Genomic DNA, 19,185 nt, shown 5'->3' with positions numbered 1-19,185 from the left:
CGGAGTCGGAGACGAGAGGAACGCCGGAGGCGTTGTGGTCTCTGTTCGACGCGTCCTCCTTTTATATGGGGGACACTGATGGACAGTGACGGAGGCGACGGAAGCACCATCTACTTCCCGAGGGGACTCGGGTTATGGAACAGAGCAGTCGTGTTTCTTTGTCCTGGTTGGGTTAAGACGGTTTACGATCTTTTGTCTGTTAATCCACCAGGATATCATGGACTTTACATCTAGCCATGAAGGACTGCTTGTTCTACTCTTTCCATCTTGTACTGGACCCCGGAAAAACATCTTAGCATAACATCTCAGCCGATAAAGGGGACGAAATCAGCTGTCAGCCGATGCCATGCGTTACTCGCCACATGAACTCTTGCGCCTGCGAGGTACCGCCGCCTCGCAGGAATGGCCCTCCACATTACCGAGGGCCGGCCTTATTGACAGGTTTTGGGACCCAGAGAGGTGGCATGCGTCGAGGAAGAAGGGTTTTTTAGAAAAGGGTTTTTTAAAGTGGAGGAGGGAAAGGACGGGTGTGGGGGGGGAATTGTCAGGGAGGGGTCCAGTTCCTGCACTTGCTCGTGGCGTTACTTTATCGGGTTATCGGGTTTATCGGGTTATCGGGTCCGAAGGCAGGGGGGGAGGGGTATGTTCCTGGTTTAGAGGGTTGTTCCATCTGTACAGTAAGTGGGAGAGGCAGGTAAGGTGGAAGTGAGGGGCCGTATGATCTTTGGGAGCACATGCTCGCTGTTTAAAAGCGATCGCGTGCTCCGGCCCCTCAGACTTCACCCATTCCCCGGGCGACCAGGATCCTCAGAGCTTGGGCCTCCGGTTGATGTTATGCAATGCATGGTCTGTGGTTAACAAAGCCCCCTGATTTGTGATCTTATTCAGGGGGAGTCCGCGGACCTTATGGGCATTACGGAGACCTGATTGGCACGGAAGGGGGTGTTCCCCTTGTTGAGCTGTGCCCTCCGGGTTTCTGAGGATTCCATCAACCGAGGGCCCAAGGTAGGGGTGGGGGGGTGGCGGTTGTTATTAGGGAAAGTCTACAGCTGAGGGAGTCCACTGTGCCTCAGATAGCCGGTTGTGAATCCCTCTTTGTGAGGTGGGGTCATAGGGGTCAGATGGGCTTGTTGATCATGTACCTGGCTCCTTGCTGCCTGACTACAGCCCTGCCCGAGCTGTTGGAGGTACTTGCCGGGGTGGCGGTTGAGACCCCCAGACTTATGGTCATGGGGGATTTCAACTTGCCATCGACCAGCTTGTCATCGGCTGGGGAGTTCCAGGCCTCCATGACGGCCTTGGACCTGATACAAGTAGTTGATGGCCCTACGCACATTGGGGGAGGCACACTGGACCTGATTTATATCTCTGGACAGTGGTTAAATGATCTGGAGTTAGGAGCCTTTGTCATGGTCAGATCATTTTCTCCTTCGCTTGGACTTTCGGACCGCTACCCACCACCGCAGGGAGACGGGACCAATATGGTGGTTCCGTCCCAGGCACCTGATGGACCTGGAGAGGTTCCTGACGGATCTGGCCCATGGCACGGCTGAAGAACTAGTTGCGGCCTGGGAACAGGCCGCGGCTGGGGTTTTAGACCGTGTCGTGCCTTTGCGGCCTCTGACCCGGCGTAGATTTCAACCAGTCCCTTGGTTTTCCGAGGAGCTGAGGGAGATGAAATGCCGAAGAAGACACCTAGAGAGTGCCTGGAGATTCAGCCGTTCCGAAGCTGACCGGACACTAGTTAAGTCTTATTCTAAGACTTACCTAGTGGCACTGAGGGAAGCAAAGTGTTCCTACGTTTCCTCCCTCATTGCGTCGGCAGATAACCGCCCGGCCGCCCTGTTTCGGGTGGCCCGCTCTCTCCTTCATCAGGAGGTGCGGGATGACCCCTTACAGGGACGGGCCAAGGAGTTTAGTGGTTATCTATACGATAAAATCGTTCAGCTTCGGAATGGTCTGGATCAAAATTGGGATGATCCAGGCGAGAGGGCGGAGACTCGTCGAGATTGTTTGGGATGAATTTGACCCTGTGGCTCTCGAGGACATGGACAGGTTGTTGGGGGGGTTGCATGCCACCACATGTTTACTGGACCCGTGCCCCTCCTGGTTGGTGCTGGCCACACAGGAGGTGACACGAGGCTGGCTCCAGGGGATTATCAATGCTTCTTTGTTGGAAGGGGTTTTCCCTGCCGCCTTGAAAGAGGCGGTGGTGAGGCCCCTCCTCAAGAAGCCTTCCCTGGACTCAGCTGTTTTGGGAAATTACCGTCCGGTCTCCAACCTTTGCTTTGTTGCGAAGGTTGTTGAGAGTGTGGTGGCGTGTCAGCTACCCCAATACCTGGATGAAGCTGTCTATCTAGACCCGTTCCAGTCCAGCTTCCGGCCTGGATATAGTATGGAGACGGCTTTGGTCGCGTTGGTGGATGATCTCTGGAGGGCCAGGGACAGGGGTTGTTCCTCTGCCCTGGTCCTATTAGACCTCTCAGTGGCTTTTGATACCATCGACTATGGTATCTTGCTGCACCGGTTGGGGAGTTTGGGTGTGGGAGGCACTGTTTATCGGTGGTTCTCCTCATATCTCTCTGACCGGTCGCAGACGGTGTTGACAGGGGGGCAGAGATCGACTCCGAGGTGCCTCACTTGTGGAGTGCCGCAGGGGTTGATTCTCTCGCCTCTCTTGTTCAACATCTATATGAAGCCGCTGGGTGAGATCATCAGTGGTTTTGGGGTGAGGTACCAACTGTACGCTGACGATACGTAGCTGTACTTTTCCACCCCAGGCCACCCCAACGAAGCTATCGAAGTACTGTCCCGGTGCCTGGAAGCCGTACGGGTCTGGATGGGGAGAAACAGGCTCAAGCTCAATCCCTCCAAGGCAGAGTGGCTATGGATGCCGGCACCCCGGTACAGGCAGCTGCAGTTGCAGGTGACTGTTGGGGGCGAACCATTGGCCCCAATGGAAAGGGTGTGCAACTTGGGCGTTCTCCTGGATGAATGGCTGTCGTTTGAAGATCACTTGACGGCCGTCTCCAGGAGACCTTTTCATCAGGTCCGCCTGATTCACCAGTTGCGCCCCTTCCTTGACCGGGATGCCCTATGCATGGTCACTCACGCTCTTGTCACCTCCTGCCTGGATTATTGCAATGTTCCCTACATGGGGCTCCCCTTGAAGAGCACTGGAGGCTCCAGTTAGTTCAGAATGCGGCTGCGCGGGTGATAGAGGGAGCCACACGTGGCTCCCATGTAACACCACTCCTGCGCAGACTGCACTGGCTGCCTGTGGTCTCCCGGGTGCACTTCAAGGTGTTGGTTACTACCTTTAAAGCGCTCCATGGCTTAGGGCCAGGGTACTTACGGGACCGCCTTCTGCTACCGAACACCTCCCACCGACCCGTACGCTCACACAGAGAGGGGCTTCTCAGGGTGCCGTCCGCCAAGCAATGTCGGCTGGCGGCCCCCAGGGGAAGGTCCTTCTCTGTGGGGGCTCCTACCTTCTGGAACGAACATCTCCCTGGATTGCGTCAACTGCCTGACCTTTGGACCTTCCGCTGCGAGCTGAAGACCTATTTGTTTATTCGCGTGGGACTGGCTTCGTAATTTTAAATTTTATAATGTTATAATTTTAAAGAGTTTAATTTTAATATTCATATTTCGATATAAATTTTTAGGGGTTTTTTAACGGTATACTGTTTTAAATTTTAGCCAATTATATAATAAGTTTTTTAATCTTTGTTTTTATTTGTATATTGTCATTGTTTTATTATGGCTGTGAACCGCCCTGAGTCCTTCGGGAGAAGGGTGGTATAAAAATCTAATAAATAAATAAATAAATAAAATGGTAGGAGTTGAAACAGTTTATGTCCAGGAGGTAAGGGATCTGTAAATATTTTCACAGCCCTCTTTTTGACTCATGCAGTATACAGGTCCTCAATGGAAGGCAGGTTGGTAGCAATTGTCTTTTCTGCAGTTCTAATTATCCTATGAAGTCTGTGTCTGTCTTTCTGGGTTGCAGAACCAAACCAGACATAATAATAGTAATATTAATAGTAATATATTATTAAAATTGCTATTTAGTTTGTGTGCTAAGATTCACTATCAACTTTTGTTGGGTTTGTTCTACTTGTAAATGATGCTCTGACACTGCACTGTTTTTCAAAAATGTTTATGAAAATAGTTGATGATGATGATGATAATAATAATAATAATAACAACAATAACAATAATAATAATAAAATGGCCTCTTATTTGTTTCACTTGCCCTCCCTTGATCTCTTTCTCGACCAGTCTCACTTTCTTTTCTCAAACAGCCTAATAAGATGAGGTAGGTAGTCCAGTCATTGCATGGTCCCTCACATGTGACTAATTCAAGAAGACGGGAACAGTAGCGCACTCAAGTTTTTTCTGCATTCAAAGGAGGAGGAGGAAAGTGTCATTGAAATAAGGCCAGTAAATAAATTGGATTTAGAAAGCCACAACCTCAGCTCTTCATCCTCTTATTATCTTAACCAAGGCTAATAAAGGAGGTGCTGGCTTTAAAATTTTGTTTGTAAGGCAGATTTCATGTATCAGCAGTTGTTCTCTGCAAAGAGAGATTTTCCACGTTCAACTTCTTTTATTTAATGCACTTTTGCCACATAGAAATATACATTCCTTTTTAAACTTGCACATTCTTGGGGGGTCTTGTTCAGTGGATTAAAATTGCATGTTGTTGCTTTGCTGCTGGTGTTACCTCAATCCCACCTAAGGATTAGGAAAGTTAGGCGACCACTTTAAAGGGTTTGAACTGTACAGTCTGCCACATCCAAACACTCTCCTGCAATTTTTATATCTGTGCTTCATTGGCAAATCCCTCTCATCCCCAGTCCACCAAGTGTCACATAGCCAACAGCTCATACTTAAGTGAGAAGATAGTCACATTAATTTTTTATAAATGACAATATAACTGCATGAGGGTTCTTGCAATTAAATGAAATATGTTCCTCTAGAAGGTTGGATAAGCACAGCAAAGTCTATTCCTGCCTTCTATTTAATAGTGGCTGATGTAGTTAGCCTCATAATCCAGCATACATGCATTGTCAGAACAGTTGCAGAGTCCCTTCACACGTATTCCTAGTAAGCAACCCATTCTGGTTGAATTCAGTCCCTGCCTATACTGATGACAGGAAGGAGGCTGTACTCAAATCCCTTCGTTTTTGTTTGTAACACATAAAAAACTCAAACCAATAAAACTTAATTTGCAGTTTCACTTAAACATATCAGATCATGGAAACAAAAACTTCTCCTCCTCTTCCTTATTTAATTGTAACTTCAGATTGTTTCCCTCTTTTTCACAAAGAAGAGGCAAATAATGAGGTGTGATAAAACCTGTTTCTTGGAAGATATCCCCTGATTGAAGACCATAGTTCTAAACATCAAGAATTAGAGGCAGAAAGAGGCACTGGGTAGACTCAACTGGCCAATCAACAGATGTTAGCCTCCAGGAAGGAGATTGAGTAGCTGGTCAATCTTCCTCATAATGATGAGATGTAGTGTATCTATTTAAACTACTATAGCCATGATGGCGAACATATGGCACATGTGCCAGAGGTGGCACACAGTGCCTCTCTCTGTCGCCCCAACTCAGCTCCACCATGCATGCACATGCGCCTCTCGTCAGCCAGCTGATTTTTGGGTCTCTGCCAAACATGCATGGGGGTAGGGTGCATGCAGGAGATGCATGTGCATGTGCATGCGTGGGTGGTGGGTGGTGGGTGACACATGCATGCATCAGGATGGGGGAGCGCAGGGGGAATGCACGCATGCGTGAGGAGTCAAAAGAGTGTGGGAGGTCACATGCACATCACGGGGGTGGAGGTCGCACTGGGGGGTCGCACGGGGATGGGAGACCACGGGGTAGTTGTGAACGCACGGGGATGGGGGGAGCACGGGGAGGTCGCATGCACATGCACAAGGGGTGGAGGGATCACAGAGGGTTGCTTGTGCATGTGTGGGGGTGGGGGGAGCACGGGAGGGTCACACATGCATGTGCAGATGGCAGGGTGCGTGGGGGCGTTGCGCATGCATTGCATTATGGATGTGGGTACACGAGGCCACTTTTGGTACATGACAACAAGAAGTTAGCCCTCACTGTACTATAGAAATAGTCTATAGAGATTGTCAGTCATCCAGATCATGGGTGTGCCAAAGGTGCTTTTTCAGGAGGCAACTGGTCTTTCTTGTTTTTTCTTTTGAAGACATTTCACTTCTCATCCAAGAAGCATCTTCAGCTCTGACAGGATAGTGGAGAAAGGAGGGATTTATATTCCTTGCAGACAGCTGGTCATTTGCGTCCTTTTAGAGGGTCCTTGAAGCGCTTGGAAGTTTATCTGTGTCCTCAGGGTCTGAGGTCTGAGTAGTGCTCCTGGTTCCTATAGTCTGCAATTTTTCTCTGGAAATCCATTCCTACTCCCACACTATCTTCATCCCAAATTGTATAGCTGGATATAAACCCTTCCATTCCCCACTATCCTGTCAGAGCTGAAGAAGCTTCTTAGATGAGAAGCGAAGCATCTTCAAAAGAAAAAAACAAGAAAGTCCAGTTGCCTCCTTTGGGACTACTATAGAAATAATTTTCAAAAAGACATCTGAGCTCAGCATGCAAAGCTTTCATGTCCTGTTTTGAGGTGAAGTAATTCCATGACTGATAATGAGTCAGTGGTTTATCTCTTTGTTTATTTGTGCCCAATTTTCTTTCAGTAATTTCAAAACAGCCCACCTAAGATGACACACTATACTTACTGAAGTTATGAGGTGAATCTCTGGCATTTCCAAGCAAGGCTAGGGGAAAAATGCTTGAACCCATGGTGACCTTCTCTGTTGATAATATGAGGTGAGATGGACCAATTCAGTTATTATAAATAGCTTTGAGATACAGTTATATGGAAAGTAGAATAGATGCACAATAAGGATGCAAATACAATATAAAAGCAAACATTATAAGGATGTTTTTTTCATTAAGTTAGACTGCCTTGAAATCTTTAAGACATAAAGGATGCTTTAGATCTTTCTAATAGAAAAGATTTTTCTGTTTCATATTTCTGTAATAAAAGCAACAATAATATTTGATTTTTAATACCCAAAAGTAGAAAAACACACAATTTTCATAATCTGTAGGTTGAATACATTTGTTATTTATTATTATTCAGAGAAACCTTTAAAACAACTAAAACTAAAACATATACACCCATCTGTTTCCAGTCATTCTGGATTCAGAATAGCTATAAATATTTACTTTTAGACATTATTTTTTTATAAAGAATTGAGTAGTGTATTTTGAAAATGCAGTTTATTATTGATGTTTGCCAGGGAAAAAAGACTTATTGGGTTCTGAATGAAAATGAATATTTGAAGAATTGGGCTAATGCATTTGCTTGAAAATGATTGCTTTTCTGTTTAAATAAAGTTTAAACTTCATAACCAAGTTGTTTTTTGGATATAGAGAACTGTCATATCCACAATGATAACAGTGATGTGTTTGCAACAGCCCTATTCTATCTGAACTTCTCCAAATACGTTGCACTACAACATCTAAGGATAAAGCCACAGTTCTTAAATATTTAAGTATCTATTTTCCATTGGATTCATGGAAGGATCCCTGTTTACCTTTCTTTTACTGAAAAAAATCCAAAATGGATAGAGAAGGAAGGGAAATATTTTCTAGGTGTTACCAAGGGAAGGAAAAATAATTGAATTTAAACTGATCGCTTTGGAACTGATCGCTTTGGAATTAAAAAATCAGTGGAAAAATCTGCTAAAATCAGGCCTGAAACCTATAAGTTAAATAGAATAAATTGCTTCTGATCTGTCACCTCTAAACCTGTGAAGCAGGACAAAATAGCTCTAGCAGCTGAGTCTCTAGGATGGAAGGTTGGAGATTAAGTCTTTTTAGATTTTACATTTTGGCAATGCCTCCTGTGTTTTCTTTGTAGCTTGGCCATTCCCGTGGGCACCAGCTATATTTGCCCTACTAACTTAAGTGTGTGAAAAAGCTAGGATTCTGCCTCTCTGGTGATTAAAAGATCAAAAACGCAATAGTAGAAATAATTTCTACATTGCAGTTTTCTGACTGGGAAACCCCAAAGCATATGTCTAAAGGTTTCAACTTTTCTTTCATGGTCACCAATAATAAAACTAACTGAATGAAATGATTAATACAACACTGAATTGTCCTGCAGTGAGTTGTCCTGTGGTGAGTTGGCCATGGCAAGTTGTCTTAGACTCTTGAAGGCCCCAGCACCTACAGCCTAATTATGGCCCAGAATAGAACCAGAAGCTCAGCAAAGGCTACTTCCATCCAGGCAGACCAGAAGCTAGTGCAACCTTCCAAATTTGCTTGTGTCTCTAGATTCCTGCCCCCTCCATCCCCGGTCGTTGAGGAGTCTTGCTTTCTGATTTGAAGGATGACCCTCATGCTCTCATATTGATGCTGAAAGATGCCATGCAGATGCTGGCATTCTGATCCATGGAAGTCTAGCCCTGTTTTGCTTAGGCCCTCTTATCCTGACTCACCTTCCCAATTGTAATATTGTCAGCTTTGTGGCAGGGGTGAAACTTACTTACCTTCCCTACCAGTTTGCCAATGTGCGCATGTGCAGAGGCTTAAAATGTCGCAAAAAAATGACATTTGCATGGGTGGGCAGAGCCTCCTGCAGCCACTGCTACCAGTTCGCCCGAACCAGATAGAACCGGCCGGATTTCACCCGTGGTGAAATCTGGTTTTGTGGGGTAAACCAGATAAGAATTACAAGCAGATGATTAATTTTACTTTATTATAAACTTATGTTGACAGAATCTTTCAAGTCTGAAAGTACAATTCTCTCTTGGCCCATCTCCTTTACAGCCAGATAAATTAGAGACAGTTTCTTCTGGGCTTCTTGTCCTTCCCATGTCCAGCCGCAGGCTATGTCTCTTATCAAATCATACCATTAGCAGCATTTCTTTGCTCTGTCTCCCAAGCCTTTCCCACATACCAAGGTATTTCTGACTTAAAACGCTCTACCATCATCCCAGTACCCAAAAAGCCCACCATCAATGAACTGAATGACTACAGACCAGTTGCTCTAACATCTGTAGTCATGAAAACCTTTGAAAGGCTAGTGCTGTCCCACTTGAAAACCATCATGGATCCGCTGTTAGACCCCTTGCAATTTGCATACCGAGCAAATAGATCAACAGATGATGCTGTTAATATGTCTCTACATTACATCCTACAACATCTGGAGTATCCAAAGACCTATGCAAGGGTCCTCTTTGTAGACTTTAGTTCAGCATTCAGTACTAGCATTCCAGATACTCTTCTAACTAAGCTAAACCAGCTACAGGTACTGGAACAGACTTGTAAGTGGATCACAAGCTTCCTAACAAACAGGAAGCAGCAGATGAAGCTAAGCAGAATCACATCAGATATCTGTACAATTAGTACAGGGGCCCCCCAAGGCTGTGTGCTCTCCCCACTTCTCTTCTCTCTATATACCAATGACTGCATATCCAACCATCCATATGTTAAACTACTGAAGTTTGCAGATGACACAACAGTGATCAGTCTCATTTGAGACAATGATGAATCCACATACCGATGGAAAGTTGAATGTCTAGCCTCATGGTGCAACGGGAACAATCTGGAATTGAACACATTCAAAACCATACAAATGGTGTTAGACTTTAGGAGAAACCCTTCCATACTTGCACCTCTTACAATACTAGACAACACAGTATCAACAGTAGAAACCTTCAAATTTTTAGGTTCTACCATATCGTAAGATCTAAAATGGACAGCTAACATCAAAAACGTCATCAAAAAAGGACAATAAAGACTGTTCTTTCTGCGCCATCTCAGAAAGCTCAAACTGCCCAAGTGTTATGTCCCTTCCCGACCACAACCTCAAAAGACACACAAGCTGACTTTCCTTGCCAGCAATTTACTCCGACAACAGATAACAGTCTTGGCAATGAACCTGTGATTGCCTGCCAAGTTCTCCTCAGACCAGCATAATCTGCAGTTCAGGAATAAACAAAAGTCAAAGTCTGAATCACAAAATAACACAGCCGAAGCTCCCAAAAGTCAGTCTTTGTCCGTCACGGAGCCCAAAGGCAGCTCCACCCACTTTTATACCCTGTGGGGTGTGGCTCCATGACTCAGCACTCCCTGGGCCAGCCCCTTCCTTCCTTTTGCTGCGCACGCTTCGCTCGGCATTGCTGCCTTGCATCTAACCACACTGGATTCCCTTCAGCTGGCTCTTGGACTCTGCCAGGGAGGAGGAGGAGGGGTTGGGGGAAAGAGGCCATGTCGGCTCCTCCTCCTCCACCTGGCCTGCCTCTGGGACCTGGAGCGGAGCCAGAGAGGAAAATTCTGCAGAGGGAAGCCCTGTCGGCTCTTCCCCCTCACTCTCTGAGTCACTCTCAGCCAGGAGGCCCGGCTCGGGCCCCGCAGACACAACACCAAGGAGCCGCAGATCCAGTTCTACAGAGGAATTATTGAGTCTGTCATCTGCACCTCTATAACTGTGTGGTTTGGTTCTGCAACCCAACAAGACAGACACAGACTTCAGAGGATAATTAGAACTGCAGAAAAAACAATTGCTCCCAACCTGCCTTCCATTGAGGACCTGCATATGCATGAGTCAGAAAGAGAGCTGTGAAAATATTTACAGACCCCTCACATCCTAGACATAAACTGTTTCAACTCCCACCCTTAAAACTATGCTACAGAGCACTGCACACCAGAACAACTAGACACAGAACAGTTTTTTTCCCGAACAACATCACTCTGCTAAACAAATAATTCCCTCAACAGTGTCAAAACTATTACTAAATCTGCACTACTATTAATCTTCTCATCGTTCCCATCACCCATCTCCTTCCACTTATGACTGTAACTTTGTTGCTTGTATTCTTAAAATTTATTCTGAAATTGATCTTTTCTTTTCTTTTTTATGTACACTGAGAGCATATGCACCAAGACAAATTCATTGTGAGTCCAATCACACTTGGCCAATAAAAATTCTATTCTATTCTATTTTGTCCCTGAGACTGACTTTTCCATGATCATGATTTAGTCTCAGTCTTTTCTTGGAGCATTGTAGGTTGCAAAATGAAGAGTTCGGATGCCTCCTTTTTGAATTACATTAGTATTTTTGATGTTCTCCTCTTTTGACTAATAATATTTTACAACTTAGTTTTCATTGGTGTTTGCAATCAGGGTTGGGGTTTTTTTTGCTTTGTTTGGCTTCACCAGCAATTTGATGACGGGGTTACCAAACATGGGGTCATCTAGTAGGTATGAGAGCATTTTCCAAACAGAAAAAAAAATCAAACTGACTAATCAATAAATTCTTTGGATTATGTGATCAAGTATCTTTTATGTGATTTTACATGTTGAGTTTAAAATGGGTCATATGGCTTTGGTAACCATGTAGCTTTTTTTTTTGCCTACCAAAATCTGTATATACAGTATATTTATGTATATATTCTTCATTTGCCTAATAAGAGAAAAGCAGTAGTGAAATCCAATTTTTTTTTACTATCGGTTCTGTGGGAGTGGCTTAGTGGGCACGGCAGGGGAAGGGTACTGCAAAATCTCCATTCCCTCTCCACTACAGGGGAAGGATACTGAAAAATCTCCATTCCCTCCACACTCTGGGGCCAGCCAGAGGTGGTATTTTCTGGTTCTCCAAACTGCTCCAAATTTCTGCTACCGGTTCTCCAGAACTTGTCAGAACCTGCTGGATTTCACCCCTGGAGCAAAGGGAAATAATGGATTCTATACAGATAAGTTCTTAGGCAAAGAAGGAAGCATTTTGCATTAGCCTGCATTCTTTTAAAGCTGCTGTGTCAGTCTGGCACATGAGCCATGTAATCCCATATGCTAAGCTGTTAGAATCTGATCTCTCATTGTTCTGCCAACAAGCTGATAGCCAGAGAAACTGAATTATAGCCAAGAACTTGGCAGAACTTGGAACTGCCATCCAATACCCGAAATGTTAGATGCACTCTTAATATTTCAAGGATGGCAGTCATCCAGAGTATCATCAGCAATGTCAGGAATAAAACTGCAACCATGTTGAATGAAATCCTTCTGAGTGTGTATCTGCGTGATTGTGAAAGTTTCATGTGAATGCCTGCCAAGAACTACAACAGTGTAACCTTGTATCTCAAGGGAATATCCATTGGCAGTTTCCCACACGCTTTTAAGCATGTGTTTCTTTGTTGAAGAAAAAAAAAATCTTATTTGGATCTCTCTTTCTGTTTAAGGTATCAGCCTTATGTCTACTTCGTTTAAAATCTAAGTTCATTTGGTTCTTATCAGGCTTTTGTTTCAAATAGGATGGCTGTTGAATTTGGCTTGTTAGTATAAATATTTGTTTACTGGTTTAGCTGTTATGCTGTGAATGCCTGTGGAGATTCTCAGTCATCCAGATCATGATTGTCCCAACAGTGCTTTTTCAATAGGCAGCTGGACTTTCTGGTTTTTCTTTGAAGACATTTCGCTTCTTATCCAAGAAGCTTCTTCAGCTCTGACAGGAAGGTGGATCCTTCCATTCCCCACCATCCAGTCAGAACTGAAGAAGCTTCTTGGATGAGAAGTGAAACATCTTCAAAGAAAAACCAGAAAGTCCAGTTGCTGTTGAAAAAAAAGAAGCACCTTTGTTACATTGTGAACGAATTTTGTAATTGCTCAGCTTTTCTGAATTATACTGCATCTTTACAGAGGAACATAATAAGTATTATTCTATATTACCACTATCCTGCGGCCAGCTTTTCACCAGCACTTGAACTTCCATAAGCATAAAGCATGAATAAATCATCATCATCTAGCAATGTTGCTTTTTGTTCAGGAGATATATCCTTGTGAGGTATTAAAACTTTGGGTGTATAACGCACATGATCCCAATTTTCTTGGAATCATTAATATTTTCAGTCAAAAACCTTATGAAGAGAAATGTTTCTGGATACACAATGTGTCATCTTCGAGATATTGCTAATATCTCCTAGTACAGGGGTAGTCAACATTTTTATACCCACCACCCACTTTTGTATCTCTGTTAGTAGTAAAATTTTCTATCCGACCACTGGTTCCAGAGTAATGGTGATTTATAAAATAGGTTTGGGGTAGGGGCACCGGCTACCAGCTCTGCTTGTCTGTTACAGCTGGGTGGTGTGGGGGGAGATGCGCAAGCTATTCTGGGACGAGGCTTTTTTTTGCGGTCACACTACAGCGCCATTTAGTTTCACTTATGTAACGTAAACATATGCGCGGGCAATACAAATAGTATATTTTCAGAAACTTAAATTGTCACGGGGAATTTTATAAAAACCTAATGAAAATGTTTTTAAATAATGCTATGATTTTTTTTAAAAAAGTCAATTAAATTTAAAAAAAGGAAAGTGCTTCAGTATCGAATAAAACCCCTACCGCCCACCATGAAAACTGGAACGCCCACTAGTGGGCGGTAAGGACCAGGTTGACTACCAGTGCCCTAGTAGTTTGAGCCAGCATGGCCAAGAGTGAGGGATCCTGGGAAAAATAGTCCAGCTAAATTTGGGATATCTGTTATGCACCCATGCTTTATAGCAGGAGATCTGACTGTAAAGTAGAGCTGCATATTAAAAACTAATGCTAAATTTAATATTAATATTAATATTGTATTGTTTCTTCAGGGAAAAGCTAACAAAGATTTGCATTTCTTAGCTGAAGAATCAAAGCAATACTTGATTCAGGGTTTGTTTGGGTTTTCTCTTGTAATGTGTCCATGTATATGTGCTTTAAAACAAAAGTTTCTTCTCCTGGGCTTTAATAGATTTGTGAGATATTTTTCATTAAACTAGCTCTAACCCACTTCCTCGAAATATAGTAGACAAATTTGCTGTGGCCTGGCGACTTGTGGAAGTGCTCCCTGTAATCTTTCTTGACACATATACACATTCTCTATGCAAGTCGGCGCATAACCTGGGATCTGCTGTGACAAGACTGTTTACTTCTGGCTCAGCTTTATGAGCCTTTCCTTTGTTTTCTTTCTACTTATTTTCCATTTCTACTTACATCCCTCTCCCTCCCCTCCCAATATTCCCTAGGAGACTTTAGTTGCCTTTGGAAGTACTTATAGCACATACTAATCAGTTTCCCTATGGATAGAATAGAATAGAATAGAATAGAATAGAATAGAATAGAATAGAGTTTATTGGCCAAGTGTGATTGGACACACAAGGAATTTGTTTTGGTGCATATGCTCTCAGTGTACATAAAAGAAAAAAAAACCTTCATGAAAAGGTACAACTTTTACAACACAAATGATGGTTATAGGTTGCAATTTAACCCTTAATGATAGCAACAAAAAGTTACAGTCATACAGTCATAAGTGGAAAGAGATTGGTGATGAAAATGATGTGAAGATTAATAGTAGTGTAGATTTAGTAAATAGTTTGACAGTGTTGAGGGAATTATTTGTTTAGCAGAGTGATGGCCTTCGGGGAAAAACTGTTCTTGTGTCTAGTTGTTCTGGATGCTCACAGAAAAAAAAACAACCTAATGATAAGACTCATTATTGACATCCCAGATGATTTATAGTATTTAAGAAGAGAATGAGTCACTTGCTGACTCAGTGAAACCTGTGCGTACAGGAGTGGGTGTCTGTATTTAATGTTTTTTCCCCCTCAGCTTCCAAGAACCCAACTGGTATTAGCTGTTGAAATTCAGCAAAATGACATCACTCTCCTTTTTTCATCCCTACTCAACTAGAGAAAAAGAAACTCTGATATTGGAGAAGACTACTGAGAATACCAAGGACAACCAAGAAAACAAACTGATGGATCATCAAACAAATCCATCAAGAGTTCTCACTCAAGGTACAATTGATAAGTATGCTACATTATGTGAAGACCTAGCTCTCTGGAAAAGGCTCTAGTGCTGGGTAAGGTGGAAGGAAAGAGAAGAGGATGGATTCAATGAAGTAAATGAATTTAGTTACAGTGGCAATGTTGACCAGGAATCTAATGTTTCTATTTAAAGTCTTGAGGGAGCATAGGTGCCAATGTCAACATTGCCTCTGCAGGCCTTCAGGTTCATGGAAAGTTCCTCAGGAAACGCCCAAAGTCCCTAAGATGATACCCAATGTCCTTGGAGGACCCCCAAGGGTGGTGGATGGCTATTTCTGTACTTCTTTATCTTATTTAAAGTGTGCTAGCTTGTCTGGATAGAGTGTGCCAGGGCTTCTGGGTGGAGAAGTGGACAATGTAGTAAATATATAAATATGAGTATCAAAGTGTGTTCAGGGTTCTCCCTTGCTAAGGGACGCCCATCTTTATTCAGCTGAATACATGCATATTGAGGTAAACACCTGGACTCTGTCTTTCTTTATATCAAGCCACACCTGAAACCAGCAAAACAGCAATGAGTGCCCCACTGGGAGACTTGAAAGACCAGGTTGGGGACAGATCAATGCAGAGAAAATATATGTGTAGCTACTAAGAGATCAGAATGACTTAATTGGTTGACTTAATCAACCAATCAAAATTTATAAACATGAGTAATAAAGTTGAGAATAAAATTACTTTATCATCTTTATGGATGGTATGTGTATTCCTCACTCTCGAATCCTCTACCAAAGGCTTAGGATTTGAGGGTTCTGTGCAGTATCTTAGCTGTTCCTAAGATTGCACTCTTTGTACGATATGAAAATAACAGTGAAAATAAGGGAATAAAACAACTACACAGTCACTGCTGTTGCTAACACTCTGCAGAAATATTTTACTTCTGTTCTGAATCTCTCTTGAGTTGGACTCCTCAGATAGATTTCAGTTAATGTTTCTAGGTTTGGTCTAGAGCAGGGGTCTCCAACCTTGTCAACTTTAAGACTTGTGGACCAACTCCCAGAATTCCTCAGCCAGCTTTGCTAGAGAACCTTGGCCAAAAATTCTTCATGCAGACAACCTAACTAAGAAATGGTGATTCAAATCTAGGTCTCTTCCCTCAGAGTGGTTAAAACAGCAGTGTGGAAAACACTGTTTTATCAATTAATGGACAAGGGGATAGATGGGGAATTCATCAAATTTGCAGATGACACCAAGCTGGCAGGAATAGCCAACACTCCAGAAGATAGGCTCAAGATACAGAAGGATCTTGACAGATTTGAGCATTGAGCGCTATCTAAAAAAATGAAATTCAACAGTGAAAAAAGTAAGGTTCTACATTTAGGCAAAAAAACCCCACAAAATGCACAGGTACCGTATATGTGGTACCTTGCTCAATAGTAGTAACTGTGAGAGGGATCTTGGAGTCCTAGTGGACACTGTTTAGATATGAGCCAGCAGTGTGCAGCAGCTGCCAAAAAAGCCAACACAGTTCTAGGCTGCATAAACAGAGGGATAGAATCAAGATCACATGAAGTGTTAATGCCACCTTATAATGCCTTGGAAAAGCCACACTTGGAATACTGCATTCAGTTTTGGTCGCCACGATGTAAAAAAGATATTGAGACTCTAGAAAGAGTGCAGAGAAGAGCAACAAAGATGATTAGGGGACTGGAGACTAAAACACATGAAGAACGGTTGCAGGAACTGGGTATGTCTAGTTTAATGAAAACAAGGACTAGGGGAGACATGATAGCAGTGTTCCAATATCTCAGGGGCTTCCACAAAGAAGAGGGAGTCAAGATATTCTCCAAAGCACCTGAAGGCAGGACAAGAAGCAATGGGTGGAAACTAATCAAGGAGAGAAGCAACTTAGAACTAAGGAGAAATTTCCTGACGGTTAGAACAATCAATAAGTGGAACAACTTGTCTGCAGAAGTTGTGAATGCTCCAACACTGGAAATTTTGAAGAAAATGTTGGATAGCCATTTGTCTGAAATGGTGTAGGATTTCCTGCCTGGGCAGGGGGTTGGACTAGAAGACCACCAAGGTCCCTTCCAACTCTGTTATTATGTTATGTTATGTTATGTTATGTTGTTATGTTATGCTATGCTATGCTATGTTATGTTATGTTATGTTATGTTATGTTATGTTATGTTATGTTATGTTGTTATGTTATGCTATGCTATGCTATGTTATGTTATGTTATGTTATGTTATATTAATTATTTCATTTGGAGCACTTGAATTAAGAAATGTAACATTTTTTATCTTGGGTTTGACATGAATATTCTTGGAATTTTAATTTTCTCATGGTCTTGCCTGTTGTCATGTGACATGGGTTTTGTATGAATTCACATATTCTTCTTATGTTGTTATCCTTTCATTTAATTAAATCATCCAGACTCCTTCGGGAGTTGGGTGACTATCTAAATATAGTAACAACAATAATAATAATGACTGACAAAATCACCATTAGTCAATTGCAAAAGACAGTTTTACTTGGAACAGCTCCTATAGGTGGATAAAAATGGAAAATCCAGCCTAAACATCTGGCTGATTGTGCAACCAGTCATAGTAATAGTTTGTCAGTTTCTCCCATGTATACAAGAGTCCTGAATGTAAAATTGGGGCAAAGTGTTACTAAATCCTTCAACCCCTCAAGTCAAGTTCACCTCTGATGAGTCATTTCCCAGTCAATTCAACAGCTGTTATTGGCTGGCAGTTTCCCACCCAAATACTAATAAAGCTTAAGCCAGCCTAGACAGCTAGTGTGGTGTAGTGGTTAAGGCATCAGGATAGAAACCAGGAGACTGTGAATTCTAGTCCTACCTCAAGGCCAAAGCCAGCTGGGTGACCATGGGCCAGAAACTTTCTTGTCAGTTTTAGGAAGGAGACAAAGGCAAACCATCTTGGAAAAACCTTATCATGAAAATTGCCCAGGAGTCAAAATTGGATTTGAAGGAACAAACCACAACAGTAACCCTGCCTAGATTCTGAAACCACAAAAGGTCAGAAAGAGCTACTCCTTTCAGAAATTATGCAGCCCCATGCCCACCCCATTCCCAGCAAAAGACAACCCAAATCAACCTAATCATGTAATGCCTCTCTTCTTTAGAAGCGTATCCTTCACTCAGGGGAACATTACATTATTTACCTTGCTATTGTATTCTATCTTTTATTTAAGTCATGCCATCTTTGAACATATTTATTGTCTTAAAAAGCTGGGAAAGTGCATTAAAAGAACCTTAAAAGTGCTCTCATATTTCTTCAGCAACATTAAAAATACATCAAAGTACATTCACTTTTTAGTCTTATAGCCATTCACCAGGTTTGCACAGCTCAGCAAGGAACTGTAGATAGAGGACCACAGTTTATATGCATCTTGCTCACAACTACAACAGAGGCCTTTAAAGGACGCTAAATCTGCAAACCTCATGAATTTTTGGAAACTGTGCCTTAACTACTTCAAAGCTATTACAGAAGAGATTTAAGAAGCGTGGAACAACCATATGTTATAGGGTTTCCTGCTTGACCAGGGGTTGGATAAGAAGACCTCTAATCAGAGGTGGGCAGCACATGAATTAACAATTGGTTCGCCTAGCACCGAAAATGTGAGCGCGCATACTACACCTTCTTCCTCCTATTTTCCCTACAACCTAACCTGTGAGATAGGTTGGGCTGAGAGAGTATGTGACTGACCCAAGGTCACCCAGCTGCCTTTCCTACCTAAAGTGGGACTCCCCGTCTCCTGATTTCTAGCCTGCTGCCTTAATCACTAAACCAGCAATTCTCAACCTTTTCTTCACCACATACTTTTTGTGGCCACATATCATGGGCATGGACTCCCAAGACCTAACTCAAGATTTAAATCATAACATTTCTTCGTGGACACTCTGTGATCACTTTGTGGGCCCCCCAGTGGTCCGCAGAACACAGGTTGAGAACCAATGCACTAAATCAAAGTGTCTCTGTCATCTCCCTTGTTTTATTTATTTATTTATTTATTTATTCAGTCAATCATATATAAGATAACAGGTAAAAGTATAAACATAATTTGGATACATGAAAAGAGTAAGTAAAAAGGAATATTAGGACAGGGACGGTAGGCACACAGGGGCACTTATGCACGCCCCTTACAGACCTCTTAGGAATAGGATGAGGTCAACAGTAGACAGTTTAAGCTTAAAATTTTGGGGGTTTGGGGAAGAAACCATAGAGTCAGGTAGTGCATTCCAGGCATTGACCACTCTGGTGTTGAAGTCATATTTTCTGCAGTCGGGTTTGGAGCAGTTTACCTTGA

This window comes from Ahaetulla prasina, chromosome 1 (genome assembly GCF_028640845.1).
Source record: "Ahaetulla prasina isolate Xishuangbanna chromosome 1, ASM2864084v1, whole genome shotgun sequence".
Lineage (NCBI taxonomy): Eukaryota > Metazoa > Chordata > Lepidosauria > Squamata > Colubridae > Ahaetulla > Ahaetulla prasina.
This window is presented reverse-complemented; position numbering follows the sequence as displayed.